This window comes from Artemia franciscana, chromosome 9 (assembly GCF_032884065.1).
Source record: "Artemia franciscana chromosome 9, ASM3288406v1, whole genome shotgun sequence".
NCBI classification, from domain to species: domain Eukaryota; kingdom Metazoa; phylum Arthropoda; class Branchiopoda; order Anostraca; family Artemiidae; genus Artemia; species Artemia franciscana.
The window spans coordinates 2816153-2832253 of record NC_088871.1 but is presented as its reverse complement, the minus strand read 5'-3'; the positions used below and the strand labels follow the sequence as shown (position 1 = coordinate 2832253).

The 16101-nt window shown below is 36.6% G+C and overlaps 1 protein-coding gene across 4 annotated transcripts in view; it reads right to left on the bottom strand.

The window, feature by feature from the left end:
* Window positions 1-15303, bottom strand: part of LOC136030883 (uncharacterized) — a 128529-nt gene extending 113226 nt beyond the window's left edge. For 3 of the 4 annotated variants that reach the window (XR_010618376.1, XM_065709969.1, XM_065709971.1), the window contains exon 1: window positions 3729-3867. The gene's annotated coding sequence lies outside the window, so the exon portion shown is untranslated. Of the gene's footprint in view, window positions 1-3728; window positions 3868-15198 lie in introns of those variants that run through there. The other variant, XM_065709970.1, reaches the window with a different exon arrangement.
* Between the last annotated feature and the right edge of the window lie 798 nt (window positions 15304-16101).

Genomic DNA, 16101 nt, shown 5'->3' with positions numbered 1-16101 from the left:
GTACTAATATAAATGAATAAATAAATCTTAAAACGAGTGAAACTTAAACTGACTATGCAAATCAAGCTTAAGATAAACAAAAGTCACCATAAACAAAAGTTTGGGTATTTACCTAACTGTAAAAGTCTAAAACCCACTGTCTAATTGCCGCTTTACTGAAAACAAGCTATATTCAAAATATTTTCTTTTTAACTTAATGCAACATTGAAAATAAACCTAAAAGTTACAGCATAGTTAAATTTTAACCGATAAACTTTCTGCAATTAATATAATTATATATTAAATATTCAATTTAGTTTAGTTAGTTCTTTTCATGAATTTTCAACACAAATATAGTTTCACTACAAACAAGAGTTTGGATATTGCCCCCTTTCTTAACTGTAAAAAAATTAAACCCTATTGCGCCACTGGCGCTTCACTGAAAACAAATTGTATTTCAACATTTTCTTTCTCTGTTATTACAGCATTGAAAATGAAAATAAAAAAACATAGTGAAATAAAATTTTGAACTGAGGAGCTTTCAACAATTAATATCATTATGTATTGAATATCATTATATATCATTATACATCATTATGCATCGAATATTAGTTATTTTCAAGACTGTTCAAGACACATATACTTGTCAATAAAGCACTAATGACGCAGAAGTTGTTAAACTTCCACAGTTAGGGAAAGAGGAAGTACCCTAACTCTTATTTGTAGTGATTTTATTCATTTTAAGCTTGATTTGCAACTTAAGTTTTGACTCGTTTTAAGATTTATTTATTCATTTATATTAGAACAAGTTGTATGTTTGTTTGCTATGAATGTCTATTTAATTTATGTTCGTTCTTGAGCATTTTTTATTCTTTAATAGTACTTTCTGGTTGATTTGAATTTGAGTTACTGAAGGTTTTACTTCTTCTGATCTTAATTTTAATATGGCCTTTACTTTTCTTAGAAAAGCTTCTGTTTTGGAAAGTATTTTTTAATTAATGTATCAAATGAATCAACTTATTATGCTGATTCCAAACATACAAGATTCATTAAGTATAGTAACATCCATCAAAGACCACGAGCCTAAGAAAATTTGCCTGATTTTTGAAAAAAGGAGGAAACACCCCTAAAAATTCTTAATAAAAATCCCACCACCAGATTCAACGTGTCAGAATACCCCAAAGCAGATGTTTGACTCTTATCTACGAAAATATAGATTTTTGTATTTCTACCAAACCAAGGGTTCTTCAATATTATGAGAGGGCTCGTTGGAGCCAAAATTCAAAGTTTAAGTTCCTCTTTAAAGAACACAATAGAATAAAGACCAAATAGCCCCCTCTCCCGTCCCTCTTTTCACCAAAGGTACTATACGCATACTGCAATAAATGCTATTATTATTATAACTATGGCCACTACCTAAACTTACGGTATTAAGGTCAAATTTTAAAGGAATATTTTGGTGGATATTGAAGTAAATCAAATTAAACTATGTAAGGTGACAGAGCAGCATCTCAAGAACGGCTTACATTATTAAGTTATGCCTTTAAGTATCGGTATCGGCAGATTTTGAACTAGCCAGAAGGCAGTATGTGCATGTTATGAATGCTATCACTACATTTACTGTTACTATTAACGAGTAAGGAATTGGGGAGGGGATAGTCCCTTCGTACTTAGAATAATTTTTGCGTTTCCCTACCTTGTTCCATGCTTTTAGTTGCAACAAAAATGCTGTTTTTACATTTTAATTTCTGGTCGTTAATCCAAAGTTTATAACAGATGATTATCTAAAGATGAAGTGCCTGCAGGTAAATATTCAGAAATCAAAAGTGATTATATTTAACTAGAGGAATTATAAATGTGAAAGTAAATTTTGGTTTAAGGGAGAGGAGACACAAGTTGTGGATAAAATTAAGCATCTTGGATATATTTTTCAAAGTGATGGAAGGTGGAATTCTCATATAAAGGAAACTTTAAACCCGGGAAGAGTAGCAATGTTTGCAATTTTCCGGAATAATATAATGGGAATAAAAAATTTGTTGTTACATAAAAGGGTCTTTTTATCGAGAATAATGCCCATTCTTCACTACGGAGCAGAGATTTGAGGGTATGAAAGAGCGGTTCAGCTAGAGAGTATTCAATTAGGGTACTTTAAGAGATTGTTTGGGCTGCATAGTACAATTCATTCCCAGTTTTAAATGGCGATATAGGTATATGGCCAATAATAAATTACAGACTACTCTCAACGATTAAATTTTAGTTGAAAGTCGTCCAGTTATCAAGTGACAGATTGGTTAAGGCAGCCTGTGAAGATCGCAGGGAAAAAAAAGATCATGGCCACTAAAAACAAAAGACATTTTAGACAAAACAAGGTTTTCCTTTGTTCGGAAAGAAGGTAGAGGACCAACGGATATAAATACAAATTGGGAGAATGAGATTAAGATAGTACTAGAGAATCAAATGATTCAAAAATGGAGTGAGGAGATAAAAAAATCAGAAACATTAAAGTTTTATAAGGATGTTAAGGTGGTTATGGTTGGTGGTTATGGTGGTATGGGCAGGAGTTCTACTTTAAGCTGAATTTACCAGCTAGATATTTGATGTTGTGGATGCAGCTCAGGGCTAACTGCCTGCCAACTAGTGCAAGATTTATAAAATATTCTAAAGAAAGATGTTCCAATGAAGACATTTATACTTGCCCCCTTTGCAGAGTCAAAGAGGATTATTTAGTGCATTGTTTAAGCCGGTGCCAGGAGCTCTCTACGATAAGAGAAGGGATATTTGGAAATAATAAGTTGATACTTCCAGGTGTATTAAATTGTACGTCGCCTCAGTTTATTTGTAGAGTAGCAAGGTATCTGGAAATTTTGTTAAATAAAAAAAATAATAAATAAATAAAATCTCAGTATAAAGTAAATATAATGTTTTATTTATATCTTTTTCCGAGTGTTAAGCGTTCTTTTAAATGACCGATTTTTCAGGTATTAAGTACTAATGTTAGGTTAATTCAGTGTTTCGTTTAAGCGTTTTATGATGATCGCTGATCACAGTTTATGTTATTTGTGTCTTTCGTTCATGTTATTGTACTGTGTTCATGGCTGTATATTTGGCTTTCAATTACGCTTATCTATCGATCTACCTATATATCTATACGACACTTCAGGGAATTCAGCTCCCCTCGAGCAGTTTCAGGCACCCTTCCCCTCTGCTTCTCTGCGCCAACTAACACTCCTTCATGACCGATCAATCGAATTTATGATTCACAGTACACAATTAAAAAAAAAATGACCTGAATCCGCCTACAAGGAGATGTTGGATGTGGAGGTTGATGTATAACCCTCAGGGTTGCATTAATTTCGACGGGGTAGCTGGTACAAACATAAATTTAAAAAATATTCGAAAATATAAAATTGAAGTTTAATCATTCTTGACTTCGGGGAGTATAAACACAATCTATTCCGTATAGGAAGGGGATTGCCCCTTTCTCATCCGCATCTCCACATCATAGTTGCAGAAATTAAGAGTTCTAGTCCTTTTTTCATAGTTCAAAAGTAATTAAAGACCAACCAACCGTGAGGGAGGGCATTTTCTACGCGGGGCACTTGCAGCTGGGGATGAGCTAAATACCTAGACCCGTATGAGACTAAAAATTAGTGAAAAACGAAAATATTTCTAATACATAAATAATTGTCAAGATAATTATGGCAGTTTCACTTGCTTGACTGCATAAAGAATAAATTCACAATACTCACTACCACCAGGAATGTTCAAAAGTCACTTATTAGTTTCGTGGCATATGCATGTATTCCACCTAAGAGACTAAACTTCAACTACGTTTTTTTTTGTAAAGGCTCATCTGAATTTGAACTTAAAGACAAACGAAAAGTTCACAATAGATCCCTGGAAGATGATTTTATAATACAAGTTGCTGGTCCCAAGAGATTTAGCTTGGTTATATTTTTCACATAAATATTTCTTGAGTTTAAACCAATTTTATTTTTAGCACAGTGCGGTGGCTTAACTTTGAGGCACCAGTTTAACCTTAATAATTAAGTAAATTCTTACGAATGACTAAAGCTGAATGATATTGTTTGTGGTACGCAGTAAATTTATCGGCAAATGTAAAATTTATCGTAGTGGAGAAAGCCAAGGTTTTGCTGACCAACTCTTCAACATATTCCTCATACTCTAGGATAGTCAGCAACAAAACTTTTTAACTTTTAACTTTGAGCGGAAAATTGAAATTTCATTCTGATTTACTCTAGAAAATAAACTACAGTTTATCAACTTTTTCTGAAATTTCAGATGATTAACAATAGTCTAGGCGTATTCCCTCAAAAAATTCCCCCGTCGTAATATCCACCCCCAGGATATATTTCTTATATTCAAAAAAGAAGAGTTAAAGAAGGAGTTCGACAAACAAAAATAGTGAAGAAAAGAAGGAATTTAGAATATTCTACCTATATACAGACAATGTCTCGAAATTATAGAATTAGTGGCAACTCTAGAAGAATAGCCCAAGTCTTATTAAACGATTAGAGTTATAGTCTCAAGAAAATAAACAGTAATTTAAGGTTTAAAGAACATACTGAAATTGATTGTATATAAGTTTGACTCTTTTTGAGTTAGTCTAGTTTGACTCTTTCTCTTAACTCTACTTTTTAAAACAGTAAAAACCTTAGCGTAAAGAGTGGGGCGTTGAGGAGGAAAATCCCATTTCGTATACGGAATTATTCCTGTTCGTTTTAAGTTTTAATGTCACGCCTCACTTTCATTTAATAAAGCTTGTTAAATGGCTTTCTCATAGCTTTAATCAGAGGATTGTTAGAAAAAAGAAGCGGGGGAGGAGGCCTATTTGCCCTCCAAATTTTTGATTACTTAAAAGGAAACTAGAACTTTTAATTTTTTACGAACGTTTTCATTAGTAAAAAATATACGTAACTTACAAATTATCTTACGTAACGAACTTCTATATTCGTATGTTTTTATTATATATATGAGGGAGTTCACCCCCTCGTCAATACCTCGTTCTTTACACTAAAGCTTAAATTTTGTCCCAATTCCTTAAGAATGACCCAAGGATAAAAAAAAAACGCCGTAGAATAAACAGTTGAAACTACTAAAAATACTTTGGCGTGAAGACCGATGTATTACGAGGTGAACCCCTTATTTGCGTAATAATTTCTGTTCGTTTTAAGTTTTAATGCTGCTCCTTTCTTTCAGCTAAAAAAAATTTCATATTTATTTTTCATTGTTTCTTTAAATAATACTAGAAAATTCTGCATGGAAAGATCCTCTAACTTAAACTCCAATTCCATGATAAGATCCTCCAACGTAACCCCCTCCCCACTCCTCAACTTCCCCCCAAAAAAAAGTCCCCCTGAAAACGGTCGTACACTTCCTAATACTAATACTACTAATAACTCACCGCAGCACCAAGCCGCCGGAGGCCAACACAGCTACGCACGCTCCTCCTCCAACCTAATCTATTCAAGGCCTCCCTCTTTACACCCTCCCAGGAAGTTCCCATTTCCTTTGAATCTTTATTTATGACATCATCCCAACCCAGACGAGAACGACCTGCTTTCCGTGTAACACCAGACGGTTGGCCAAAAAGGACAATCTTCGGCAATCTTCATCCGCAGAACGTGGCCTAGCCATCTCCACCTTTCTTTCATTATAGCCCTAGAAAGCGGGATTGAACCACATTTTTCGTACAACCTACTGTTTGAAATACGGTCAGTCAGCCGGGTACCCCAAACAATCCGTGGGCAATTTCTCTGGAAAACATCTAGTAAATTTTCGTCTGCTTTTCGGAGTGCCCATGCTTCAGAGCCATATTTGACCACTGTCATCACTGTAGCTTCCAATATTCTAATCTTGGTTTGCAGACTTATCTTCCTATTCTTCCGAACTTTTTTTAACTGTGAAAAAAAAAATCGTGAACCTTAGCTATTCTACTTTTAACATCTTCACTGCTCCCACCGTCTTTACTAATAATACTACCAAGGTAAGTGAAGCTGCCAACCTGATCAATCTTTTCATTACCCAATGGCACCTTTTCATCATCACTTGTTCTAAGCCTTAGTGACTTAGTCTTCTTGATTTTAATTTTAAAGCCTATTCTAGCACCCTGAACTCGCAAAACCTCTAAAAATTCATTCATTTTGCTCACACTTTCATTTAATATGATTAAATCATCAGCATAATCAAAGTCCAGGAGTGTTTTTCCTCCCCATTTGAATCCGTGGTCTCCCATTGCCTTTCCTGTGCTCCTTAAGACTAAGTCCATCAAAATGATCCATATAAAGGGGGATAGAGCACAACCCTGCTTAACTCCTGATTTAATACAGAACCAGTTGCTAACTTCATTTCCTACCTTAACCACAGCAGTATTATTCTCGTACATAGCACAAATCACTTTAATGTATTTTTCTGGTATACCATATAACGATAAGACCTTTGTTAACGCTCTTCTATCAACAGAGTCGAAAGCTTGCTCATAATCGATAAAACTGAGGACCAAAGGTCTTTGACAACGAAGGGACCAATAATCATTACTTTATGTAAACACTGGTCAAAGTTTGTAACTTGCAACCCCTCCCACAGGGACTGTGGGGAAGTAAGCCGTCCCCAAAGACATAGTTATTAGGTTTTTCGACTATGGTGAATAAAATGGCTATCTTGGAATTTTGATCCGTTGACTTGGAAAAATGAGCGTGGGAGGGGGCCTAGGTGCACTCCATTTTTTGGTCACTTAAAAAGAGTACTAGAACTTTTAATTTCCGTTAGAATGAGCCTTTTGCGACATTCTAGGACCACTGAATCGATTCGATCACCCCTAGAAAAAAAAATACATGCATCCGTGATCTGTCTTCTGGCAAAAAATACGAAATTCCACATTTTTATAGATAGCAGCTTGAAACTTATACAATAAGGTTCTCTGGTGGGATTTTCGTTAAGATTCTGTGACTTTTAGGGGGTGTTTCCCCTATTTTCTAACATAAAACAAATTTTCTCAGGCTCGTAACTTTTGATGGGTAACATTAAACTTGATGAAACTCATATATTTAAAATCAGCATTTAAATGCAATTCTTATGATGTAACTATTGGTATCAAAATTCCATTTTTTAGAGTTTCGGTAACTATTGAGCCGGGTCGCTCCTTACTACAGTTCGTTACCACGAACTTGTTTGATAATTTAAAAATATGGACGTTTCCAGGGCTTAGGACATTATCTGAGCTTACTGCTTTCGCGTAAAATAATCGGCGATCAAAAACGCTGGTTCGCTCGACACACTGGTAGCACGTAGCACGTACGTTAAGATGTCTTAGAGCGATATAATGCAGTTCCGAAAAGATTTATTTTGTTTGAGTCCATAAAATAAATGTGTCTCCAATCCGAAAACACATCATTAGGTTCTTATCAGGGTTGCGACTTGCCACAGGTAGTATCTTTCTCTATAAGTGTCACTTTTGAGAAAGCGTAGTGCTAATGCAGCACTTTTTAAGCAAAAAAGAACAGTTTTTCTAATAAAGGGGTGAAAAACTTTCTGTGCACAAATACATGATCCTCCTTTTTTTTCTTTAAGGTTGTTTTCTTCCATTATTTTATTATCTTACATTATTTTATAAATAATAAACTATTATTTTATAAACTATCAGCTAAAAATCATTAGTTTTTAACCAGCGCCTGAGTTATTTTGGGAGGGGGTATTCTCCTCCATGCTTCTCCCTTTCCCCCATCTTGATATTTGGAAGCAATCTCAAAACAAAAGTATGAAAGAAAAAATATGCACGGGAAAAAGACACTTCTTGCTTCCAATTCATAATTTTTGGTTGCCTCGTGGCTTAAAACAGCCTTTTAGATTAATTATTTCCTAGAAAATTTATGTGTGAAAGGAAATGAAAAAAGCAGGGTTTGAGGATAGATCTCATACTTTGACGGTACTTCTTGCCAGAAAATACTGTTCTAGGCAATCTAGAACATTGCCTAGAACAATGTTCTAGGCAAAAAAAAACATTATTCAATGATTATTGAATAATCACTGAAGTAGATTATTCAATGAATAATCTACCGTATTAATCCATTGATTAAATCATTTACTTGTCAAATAAGTAAAATAAAATTTCTCGAATTCTGAATTTCAAAGAGACTTAGACCCTTTGCGACATAATACTTTCTTTAAGTATTCTCTTCTCTTGAATAGGTTTTCAAAAAGATGCAAAGATAAGGAAAATTCAATTTTTGATAGCTTTTTTCGAAAATTTTGGTTACTATCCGGGAGAAAATGCTTTCTCCAGCCCATGCACTTGCTCGAATATAAATTAAATAAATTTCAAAAAAAGTTTTTTTTCAACTGAAAGTGAGGAGCAACATTAAAATTTAGAACGAACAGAAATCATTTCGCATATGCCCCTCCTCAATACCTTGCTCTTCACGCTAAAGTTCTTAACACTTATAAAAAAAGCATCCACTTTTAACTAAACAGCCCTTGTGTTTCAGAAGTCGTTCTTAAACAAGAGCTAAGAGCTCATATGGCACTTGTGACGAGGTCGGAAGAGACATATGAGCCAAGAGCTCATATGGTATGAGCTCTAGCAAAATTCTAAGAATCAATAGATTGCTTTAAAAGGAAAATCAGAGGCTTACTGCCGGTCGGGATTTAAAATAAGAGCTCTGAGTCACGAGGTCCTTCTAAATATCAAAATTCATTAAGATCCGATCACCCACTCGCAAGTTAAAAATACCTCAATTTTCTAATTTTTCCTCTCCCTTCAGCCCCCAAATGTTCGAATCGGTGAAAACGACTTTATCAAGTCAATTTGTACAGCTCTCTGACACGCCTACCAATTTTCATCGTCCTAGCACGTCCAGAAGCACCAAACTTGCCGAAGCACTGAACCCCACCATCTAACTCCCCCAAAGAGAGCGGATCCAGTCTGGTTACGTCAGTCACGTATCTACGACATTTATAAGCATTTTCCAAGATTTCTGGTTTCCCCCTCCAGCTCCCTCCAATGTCAACAGATCTGGTCGGAATTTAAAATAAGAGCTCTGCGACATAAGTTCCTTCTAATTTCATTAAGATCCGATCACCCGTTCTTAAGTTAAAAATACCTCAATTTTTCTAACTTTTCCAAATTAACAACCCCCAGCTCCCCCAAAGAGAACGAATCCGTACCAATTATGTCAATCTCGTATCTATAACTTGTGCTTATTCTTCCCATCAAGTTTCATTCCGGTATCTCCACTCTAAGTGTTTTCCAAGATTTTTGTTTCCCCCCTCCAGCCCTCTTTGTCCCCGGATCCGATTCGAATTGAAAATGAGTATCTGAGACATAAGATTCTTCCATATATCAAATTTCATTGACATCCGATCACCCATTCGTAAGATACCTCGATTTCACGTTTTCCACGAATTCCGGCTTCCCCCTCCAACTCCATTCAATGTCATCGGATCTGGTCAGGATTTGAAATTAGAGTTTTAAAGCACAAGATCCTTCTAGACCTCAAATTTCACTAAGATCTGATCACCCGTTCGTATGTTAAAAATACCTCATTTTTTCTAGTTTCTCGAATTACTCCCCCCCCCCCCGACTCCACCAAAGAGAGCGGATCCGGTCCAGTTATGTCATTCACCTATCTCAGACTTGTGCTTATTCTTTCCACCAAGTTTCATCCTGATCTCTCCGCTTTAAGCGTTTTTCAAGATTTTGGCCCCCCCCCCCCCTAATGACACTGGACCCAGTCGAGATAAAAAATAAAAGATCTAATTTTTGAGGTCCTAGATATGAAATTTCATTAAGATATGATCACTCTTTCGCAAGTTAAAAATACCTCATTTTTTCTAATTTTATAATTAACCTCCCCCCTCAACTCCCCCAAAGAGAGCAGATCCGTCCCGATTATGTCAATCCCGTATCTAGGACTTTAGGCACTTTATAAGAGTTTAGGTTCCCCCCCCCCACATCTCCATCACCGGATAAGGTTGACATTTAATATAAGAGCTCTGAGGCATGATATCCTTCCAAACGCCAAATTTCATTAAGATTCGATCACTCCTTCGGAAGTTAAAAATACCTCATTTTTCCAATTTTTCAGAATTAACCCTCCCCCCCACTCCCACAAAGAGAGCAGATCCGTCCCGGTTATGTCAATCACATATCTAGGACTTGTCCTTATTTTTCCCACCAAGTTTCATCCCGATCCCTCCACTCTAAGCGTTTTCCAAGATTTTAGGTTTCCCTCTCAATTCCCCCCAATGTCACCGGATCCAGTCGCAATTTAAAATAAGAGCTCTGAGACACGATATCCTTCCAAACTTCAAATTTCATTAAGATCCGATCACTCCTTCGTAAGTTAAAAATTACCTCATTTTCTAATTTTTCAGAATTACAAGCCCCCACTTCCCCAAAGAGAGCGGATCCATTCTAATTATGTCAATCACGTATCTAGGACTTGTGCTTATTTTTCCCACCAAGTTTCATCCCGATCCCCTCAATTCCCTCCATTAACACCGGATCCAGTCCGAATTTAAAATAAGAGCTCTGAGCCACGATATCCTTCCAAACTTCAAGTTTCATTAAGATCCAATCACTCCTTCGTAAGTTAAAAATAGCTCATTTTCTAATTTTTCAGAATTACCCCCCCCCCCCAAAGAGATTGGATCCGTTCAATCATGTATCTAGGACTTGTGCTTATTTTTCCCACCAAGTTTCATCCCGATCCCTTCACTCTAAGCGTTATCCAAGATTTCAGGTTTCCCCCCTCAATTCCCCCGTATGTCACCTGATCCAGTCGGATTTAGAATAAGAGCTCTGAGACACAATATCCTTCCAAACTTTAAATTTCATTAACATCTGATCACTCCTTCGTAAGTTAAAAATACCTCATTTTTTCTATTTTTTCCGAATTAGCGGCCCCCTAATCCCCCACCCCAGATGGTCAAATTGGGAGAACGACTATTTCTAATTTAGTCTGGTCCGGTTCCTGATGCGCCTGCTAATTTTCATTGGCCTAGCTTGCCTGGAAGTGCCTGAAGTAGCAAACCCAGGACAGACAGACAGACCGACAGACAGACAAACAGACCGACAGAATTTGTGATCGCTATATGTCACTTGGTTAATACCAAGTGCCATAAAAATTGGGACAATAGTCAAATTTAAGTGTAAAGAGCAAGGTATTGAGGAGGGGACAACCTCTTCATATACGAAATAGTTCGTTTTGTTATAATGTGGCTCCTTACTTTCATTGGAAAAAACTTGTTTTCTTATATTTAATTTCTGATCACTTTTAAATATAAATCGGTAAATCTCTGATCGGTAAATCTGGCTCATCCTTAATAAGAAATACCCCCCCCCCTTACGTGAAATTCCTCCGTGGAAAGTTCATCCCACATAAAATAGCCCCTCCCCTTGAATTCCTTCCGGATATTTTCATCCTCACTGAAATCCCCCCTTTTCACAAAAGATTTGTGCAAAAGATTCAGCCTGAAAAGTTCACATTAGCATACTTTCATTTGAAAAAGACTAAGTTCTAACCGTTTTTTATTTTATCACTACCGAAATCCCCCGTTTCATGGAAATTATTTTCCGAAAATCCAAACACGCTCTTATCCCTGGAAATTATCCCTGGAAAATTTTCCCGCAACACCTCCAAATACTATGCGTAAAATTGAACAAATACTATACATAAAAAGTGATAAAATTTTATAGCAATTTGGGGGGAAATGTATACGGGAGGGGGGAGATAGTTGCCTCCAATCTTTTTGGTCGCTTAAATCTTTTTGGGCACTAGAGCATTTAATTTTCATTTCTCAATGAGCTCTCTCCCGATGTTCCAGCACCACTGGTTTCATATGACTTTCCTGGTGAAAAAAAAAAAAACAAAAAACATTATATAGACACGCATCTGTAAGTCTACTTCTGACAAAAATTACGAAATTCTACAATTATGAGATGGAAACTTGAAACCTCTACAGTAGGCTTCTCTGATGCGCTGAATTTGATGGTGTGATTTTCATTAACATTTTTGACTGGTTGGGGGTGTGCCCTCCTTTTTCGAAAACCAAGCATATTTTCTGAGGCTGGTAAACTTGCATGGGTAACACTGCGCTCAATGAATCTTATATATTTAAATTGATATATGTGTTTGATATTTTCAACACTTCAAACTCTTGTTTTAAGAATACGAGTGCACTTGCCCTCGCTTTAAGCACTTGCTTTCATATAGATTAAATCAATTTAAAAATAAAGTTTTCTTCCACTGAAAGAGAGGACCAAGATTAAAACTCAAAATGAACAGAAATCACTCCGCATATGAAGGGGTTGCCCCCTCCTCAATACCTTGCTCTTCACACTAAAGTTCTTAACACTAATAAAAGGCATTAATATCTGATCATTTTTAAATCTGAATCGGTAAATCTCTGATCAGTAAATCTGGCTCATCCTTTATAATAGATTCCCTCCCCTTACGGGAAGTTCCCCCATGGAAAGTTCTGCCCAAATAAAATAAGCCCCCCCTGAAATTCCTTCCAGATAATTTCATCCTCGCTGAAATCCGCATTTTCCACAAAAAAATTGCGCAAAAGATTCAGCCTAAAAAGTTCGCCTTAGCATACTTTCATTTGAACAAGAATAAGTTCTAATTGTTTTTTGTTTTTTTTTTATTACTATAGAAATCCCCCGTTCCGTGGAAATTATTTTCCGAAAATCCTAACACACTCAAAATTCCCCTGGGAAATTTTCCCGCAGCATCTCCAAATGCAAAATTGATACAAATACTATACGTAAAATTGAACAAATACTATGCATAAACAGTGATCAAATTTATAACAACTTTGGGGAAAAAGGACATGGGAGGGGGGAGGATAGTTACCTCCAATCTTTTGGGTCATTTCAATCTTTTTGGGTACTAGAACATTTAATTTTTATTTCTCAATGAGCTTTCTCCCGATGTTCCAGCACCACTGGTTCCATACGATTTTCCTGGTGAAAAAACAAAACAAAACAAAACATATAAACACGCATCTGTGAGTCTACTTCTGACCAAAATTACAAAATTCCTTGATTTTGCGGATGGGAACTAGAAACCTCTGCAATAGGCTTCTGTGATACACTGAATTTGATGGTAAGATTTTCATTAATATTTTCAACTGGTTGGGGGTATGTTTTCATGGTCTAATCTCAAAGCCAAGCCCCCCCTCCTAGAAACTCTAGATCAACCGTTATTTCACTAGTGTAAATATAAGAAAAATGCACATCCCTCCCCCCAGGGTTGTTATAAATTTGCGCTACTGTATTTATGCAAATAAATTGAAGAAGAAGCTGACCACGCTTCTCTATAATAACAAGAGCTAAGAGCTCATATGCAACTTGTGACGAGAAAAGAAGAGCTAAGAGCCAAGAGCTCATATGGTATGAGCTCTTACAAAATCCTAAAAATCAATAGATTGATTTAAAAGGAAAATCAGAGGCTTAATGCCGGTCAGGATTTAAAATAAGAGCTCTGAGTCACGATGTCCTTCTAAATATCAAAATTCATTAGATCCGATCACCCACTCGTGAGTTATAAATACCCAATTTTTTCTAATTGTTCCTCTCCCTTTAGCCCTCCAAATGGTCGAATCTGGGAAAACGACTTTATCAAGTCAATATGTGCAGCTCCCTGACACGCCTACCAATCTTCATCGTCCTAGCACGTCCAGAAGCACCAAACTCGCCAAATCACTGACCCCCCCCCCCCCCCAAAGAGAGCGAGTCCAGTACGGTTACGTCAATCACGTATCAAGGACATTGATTATTCTATCCACCAAGTTTCATCCCGATTCCTCCACTCCAAGTGTTTTCCAAGATTTCCCCCTACAACCCCCCCACTGTCAAAAGATCTGGTCAGGATTTGAAATAAGAGCTCTGAGACATGAATTCATTCTAAATATCAACTTTCATTAAGATCCGATCACCTATTCGGAAGCAAAAATACCCCAATTTTCACATTTTCCGAGAATTCCGGTTTCCCCCTCCAACTCCCCCAAATGTCACAGGATCTGGTCTGAATTTAAAATTAGAGCTTTAAAGCACAAGATCCTTCTAAATATCAAATTTCATTAAGATCTGGTCACCCTTTCGTAAGTTACAAATACCTCAATTTTCAAAATTACCTCCCCCCCAACTCCACCAAAGAGAGCAGATCCGATTCGGTTATGTCAATCATGTATCTGAGACAGGTTTTTATTCTTCATATCCAGTTTCATCCTGATCTCTCCGCTTTAAGTATTTTCTAAGATTTCCGGTCCCTCCCCCTCCATGACGCTGGATCCGGTTGAGATTTAAATAAGAGATCTGAGTTACGAGGTCCTTCTAAATATGAAGTTTCATGAAGATCCGATCACTCCTTCGTAAGTTAAAAATACGTCATTTTTTCTAATTTTTCAGAATTAAACCCCCCCCTCTCAATAGAGTGGATCCGTTCCAATAATGTAAATCACGTATCTAAGACAGCTGCTTATTTTTACCACCAAGTTTCATCTCGATCCCTCCAATCTAAGCGTTTTCCATGATTTTAGGTTCACCCACCCTAAACTCCCCCAAATGTCACCAGATCCGGTTGAGATTTAAATAAGAGCTTTGAGACACGATATCCTTCTAAATATCAAATTTCATTAAGATCTAATCACCCGTTCGTAAGTTAAAAATACCTCATTTTTTCTAATTTTTTAGAATTAACCTCCTCCCCCCAACTACCTCAAAGAGAGCGGATCCGTTCCGGTTATGTCAATCATGTATCTAGGACTAGTGCTTATTTTTGCCACCAAGTTTTATCCCGATCCCTCCACTCTAAGTGTTTTCCAAGATTTTAGGTTTCCCCCTCCCAAATCCCCCCCCCCCCAATGTCACCAGATCCGGTCAGAATTTAAAATAACAGCTCTGAGACACGATATCCTTCCAGACCTCAAATTTCATTAAGATCTGATCAACCGTTCGTAAGTTAAAAATACTTCTATTTTTTCCGAATTAACGGGCACCCCCACTCCGCCCAGATGGTTAAATCGGGAAAACGACTATCTCTAATTTAATCTGGTCCGGTCCCTGATACGCCTCCCTGACATTGGTTAATACCAAGTGCCATAAAAATGTGTAGCCACGCTTCTTTAAAATTTGAAATTACAATTTAAAACAACATTTTATGCTTACAAATTCCTTGCAAACAAATTACTTACTTTGTTAGAGGTCGACAGAAATTCCTTTTAGCTGATTCCTTAACTTATAGTCGACTGAATGAGTCATGATTCTTGTAAGTGAAATCGAGGTTAAAGCTGGCAAGACCCAAGGGACTTTAGCTAAACTTGCAAATGAAAAAAAGTCCACTTATTTTATAATGCATGGGTTTCATTGACCTGTTGCCAACTTTCCGATGTCTTTTCTGTGATTACAATTTTTGCCGTATTTTGGGAGTTTATTAAGAAGTGAGTTTTATTTATCTGTTGGTCTTTTTTTTCTTGTATGCTATATTTCAGTTCTTTTCTTCAGATGATTCAAGTAAAAAAATGATCTCATTATGTCTTTTTTTCCAGTTGATAAAGGTTCCCGTGAGTGGAGTTGAAATACTCGTATATTTTTTATTAATTAATTATTCTGTTTGATTTTTTTACTTCGTTGAGACTGCTTTGTTTAAATTTCACCCGTTTTTCTCTCTTATTTTTCATATGCATACCCAATCCTTAGTACATCTGTCCTGTTTGGGATCCTGGTATCTCAAATGAATTGTCAGAAGCAATAGAGCCAGTCAAATAGTGCATGAGAAAAATTTTCCATGAGTGTGAAGGCCCTTACATTTCCCTTCTTCTGAGAGCCAATCTAGTCACCCTCAAGGAAAGGAGAACACAAATTTCTCTGCGTTTCGCCAACGACGCTATTCGCACCCGGCACAATTACCGTTTCTCAAGTCAATTTTCCCCCCTTCGATCTCGCCTTTTTTTTCTGCTACAACAAATATCTCCTATCTTACCCCAATAAAATTGTCGACTGAAGAGATCTGGAAGAACTTTTGTCCCATAGATAGCGAATGTGTTAAACAAATGGTTCCCCTCTTTTCTAGGCTACAATTGGTTATCAAACAAACA